A 4,806-nucleotide genomic window follows, 5' to 3' on the forward strand; every position below is an offset into this window, starting at 1 on the left:
CTCAAGAATCATTCACGTTGAACTCTATGATAGGGTAGCCTCTTGAATATGTATGCAGTATCTGAATTGCAGTGATGGAAACTAGTACCTTTCCTGCTAGGAAAGAAGAAATTAAAGACAGTAAGCAAAGTGAAGTTGTGCTTTTCAACAGTGGATGAACAAAGAGACAACCATGAGGTATGTTTCACTTAGCAAATTGAGAAGAATTGAAGATTGATAAAACCTAATACTGGCAATTATGTAAAAAAAATAAGCATTTTAATATTCACAGCCAGCCTAGGCGCCCGCCCGCCTCCTGCCGCCGAATACTGGCAATTATGTAAAAAAAAATAAGCACTTTAATATTTCCAGTGCAAGAATAAATTGGAATAATCTGGAAACAAATTTAGCAATATATGTTCAGATCCTTAAAATGTGCATCCCTTTTAACTCAGCAGCTTCACTTCTGGAAATCCATTCTAAAGAAAAAAAAATGAAGATAATGAAGAAACTCTTACTGGTGTGTCATTAAGCATTAATTGTAAAAATAAAAAAAAATTAGAAAGAATGGATTATGATACATAAGAATAGTGTTAGAGATGAACAAAGGCCTGGAAAGATGTTCGTGGTATATGAATGACAAAAGGCCCATTAAATAACAGCATATAGGTCTGGCCTCCTAGTACAGTGGCTAAGCCCTTCACAAATGGAGCCAGGTCTCACAGAGTCAACCACGATTCAAATACCAGCCCTAGCAGTGTGAAAAATATGCCAGGTGCATGTATGTGCATGCTCCAAATCTTGATGAAATGGAGAAAGGGAGAAAAAAGGATTACAGTGTGACCATACCCTATTGAGTGTGCTTTCTCTCTCTCACTCTTTATTTCTCACACTTTCTCTGTGGCTAGTGCACTCATCATCTGACAAATGCATACATACATACACACATACATACATACATACATACATACACAAAACCAGCATGTAGAGTGTTGACTGACAATTACTTACCCAAGAAATGATTGCTAGAAAAACTTATTTATCACAAAAAGCTAAGTCTGGGACCAGCAGATGGTCCCACGGAGTTGACTGGGGTTCGAGTTCTGGACCTAATGACTTAAACTCACACCAGGCATATGTGCAAGTGTGCCCAAGATCCCAAGAAGAGAATGAAAGAGAAGTGATTGCAGTGTGGTCATCCCCCCTGGGGAGTGATTTCTTGCTTTCTGTCTCTCTGTCTCTCTGGTGAGCACCCACATCCTATAGCAAACATCTTCCCCCCACCCAAAAAAAAGAAGAGAGAGATAAAGAAAGAAAGAAAAACTAAGTTTTAAAGATTTATTTCAATAAAGAACTTCTTTTATTTATTTCAAAATTTTTGTTTTTGTTTTTATCTAGTCAAGGCCTGCCTCAGACTCCTGAGTAACTGGAACTACAGACGCTCATTGCCATGCCTAGCTTTTTAGGGTGAGCCTGAATCAAGCTCAGGCCTCCCATGTGTCCTCAGCCTCAGGCTGGGACAATAGTCTTAGTTGTATATCAAAAGGGGGAGCTCAAGGAAGGATATTTGCAGTATTTTAGGGCCAGAGTTGAGTGATTATAAGGTGGGTCATGGAAAACAGAAAACTGGTGGGGATTGGGCAGAGTTTATGGCATAAGAGCTTTGGAATGGTGGCTGCAGCAAGGGAAGTTCTCAAAGCAGTTGCTAACTTGTTGGTCTTCATAAGCAAGCAATATTTCCTGGAGCAAGTAGCAAGTTATGTTTGTCAGCTCTCAGTATCATGTTGCACAGAAACAGAAGATTGTATTTTGCCCCAGAACTGTTTAGTACAGACACAAGCAAGTGCATCCAATATTAGTCCTCTTTTTGTTAAAAAAAAAAACACATAAATTTATATTTATATCTCATTAGATAAAGTTCAAGAAAATAATTAAAGGTGGTTATCTTTGAGTGGAAGGATTGCAGTATAATTTAAATTCCCCCTTTTTGCTTATTTGTATTTTCTAAATTTGCCCTAATAAAAATATTTTAGGAGAGAAGGGAAGAAAAAAAAAAAAAAAAAAAGCAGGGGATTTATTTAACCTTTATTTAGCCAGATAATTCCAGGAGAGTAGTATCCAGAATCACCCTCCCCTCAAAGCAATCCATTTCTAAATATAACATCAAGGCACTATTTTGTGGCCAACTTGAAAAACTGATGAAATTATTACCTAATCAGAACTTGGTGATCTAACGAACATTAGGCAGTTTTCTATTTTTTTCTTTCTAGCCAGGCAGATAAAGGCTGTACATTCTATGTTTTAAGAATCAATCTTCATATGCATGGTATTCCGTCTGGAAAAAGAAATGTAATACACTGTAAAAGTTATATGTGGTTCAATGTAATATAAACAAGATTATGATGATAATAAATGAATAAATAAATAAAAAGGGGGGAGGAAGAAGGAAAAAAGAGGATTTATACCCATCCTGGAGGGAGAGTCAGAAGCCTACTGAACTGCAGCCTGGAAGCCACATGGCTGACCACAGGTTCAGATTTCCAGGTTGCCCTGAAAATATGCCCAGTGCATGCATCCAGCCTGAGATCCTGGAGAGCTGGAGGACTGGAGAAAGAGGACCATGCTGTGCTGAGGCCTAACCAAGAGTTCTTCCTTACATCTCTTTCATTCTCTCTCTAGTGCAAGTGTGTGTGCTCTCCGATATGAATAAAATAAATACACTTAAAAAAAAAAGACTCAATCTTCAGAAGTATATTGGGAGCTTATTGAACTAACAGCTATTTCACCAACTCTCCTTTACCACTCCATTTTCAGAATTAAGGTACAATGAATGTCAGAAACTAAAAGAAAATGAGGAGTGGGAGCTGAGGGGAACGCACCTGTTGGGAATACTGTCTCACGACTTCTCCAGTGTACTGGTAGGACGTATTAGAGCATCTAATATTTGCTGACTGCTGGATGAGATGAGGCCTGGCACAAAAATTGGATGACCTGCTATTCCTTAAAGGGGCTTAGTTTTTAATTAGGGGCAGGGTGGTGAGGAGTGACTAACACACAGGAAACAACTCCAGCGAGATACAAAAGGGTGGGAAAGCAAGCATTGATCCACGGGTGGCCGAGTATTTGATCCTCCACTGGTCTCTGTTACGATAATTGTCTTACACATCTAGATTCTAGAGCCTAAAGTAAATTTTACGATGAGGTTTGGGATAGTTGATATTCTAATTTAAGAAGGGTTTAACTGAAATTTGTTATTTGCATTTCTACTTTAATTTTTTTTTTTTGGAGAGGTTTTTGCTATAGGGCACGTGCGCTTGCCAGACAGACAGAAAGAGACAGAGAGACAGAAAGCAAGAAATCACCCCCCAGGGGGGTTGGCCATGCCACAATCCCTTCTCCTCCATTCTCCTCACGGGATCTTGGGCACGCATGCACACGTGCCTGGTGTGAATTTAAGCCACCGGGTCCGAGACTCGAACTGCAGTCAACTACGTGGGAGTCTAGCGACATAGCCATTATGCTAACTGCTGGCCCCTCTACTTTTTCTAATACATTTTCGCCCCAAGTTTAGGTCTGCTTTACCTTTTGCATGAATAACTGCAGCTTAAGGAAATTTAATTGCAAGGCTTTGGGGCCATATTCATCACAGATAGATGTAGAGTTACTTCATTGAATATAAGCAGGGAGATAGGAGATGATAATGTGAATTGATCCCAAGTTGTACCCTGAAATTTACTTTAAAAAGAAAAAAAGCCCACATAGACAAATACCTAATATCCATGTATATTTAATGACCAGCTTCTTTCCATTAAAGAAAACCACAGAGAGACCTTCCAATAGATTAAATGTTCAAATGGATACATTCCACTTGAAATAACCCTTTATTACTAATGAGTACTCTTCATCAGAAATTGTATAGTGTTATAGACCCGGGCCTTTCTAACCTCCTTCCGGAAACTGAGACGCAGAAAGCAACCTTGCACACAGTCATGAAGTGATAGGCCTAGCGTTAAAACTCTGATCTTGTTTTCCAATCTTGAGCTTCCTACCTCTCCAAATCTGATATGCCATGCGCAAGGTACAACTTCCTAGGAACTCTGGGCATCTTAGTTACTAGATACAAAATAAAAGACGCACCTCACACCTCTGAGTGTAAGACCTTGGAGATGCTCTCATTTCTGAGGTCACTTTTTGGAAGCTACACTGAACAGGACTCAGTTCTCCTCGGTGCCAGGCATGGTCACTGCCGTCGTGCCTTCCTTGGTTTCTTCACGGCACATTAAGGAAAACAAACTCAGAGGGATGGGTCTGACACCCTGCACTCAAACGATGGAAGCCTGAGGAGCCTCCTGAGCGGGCAGTCTGATGATCTAACTGGCTACTGATAACAACAACGACCTTGGTCCATACGCCACTTAGGACCTCTTTGGTCACTGTGGGGTAGAGTAGTCCCCCCTTAAACAATCTGGGATGAATTACAGAAAAGGAAATCCAGCGTGAGGACCCATTTTAGTGTGTCGTCGAGCCCCTCAGTGATCCCATCAAGGCCCCAGTTTCTTCCCCTGGTCCTTGCTGCATTCTGCAGGGCTCTGCCTTTGCTCTGACCTAGCCCCCTCTCAGTCTCCATGGGTGGCAGCTCTTCCATCCTCACACCCACATTCAGAGGCAGCTCCAGAAGCAGTGGCACAGGACGTCCCTTTCTTTCTTTCTTTCTTTCTTTCTTTCTTTCTTTCTTTCTTTCTTTCTTTCTTTCTTTCTTTCTTTCTTTCTTTTTCTTTCTTTCTTTCTTTCTTTCTTTCTTTCTTTCTTTCTTTCTTTCTTTCTTTC

The sequence above is a fragment of the Tupaia chinensis genome, unplaced genomic scaffold, assembly GCF_000334495.1.
Source record: "Tupaia chinensis unplaced genomic scaffold, TupChi_1.0 Scaffold000252_1, whole genome shotgun sequence".
In the NCBI taxonomy this organism is placed as follows: domain Eukaryota; kingdom Metazoa; phylum Chordata; class Mammalia; order Scandentia; family Tupaiidae; genus Tupaia; species Tupaia belangeri.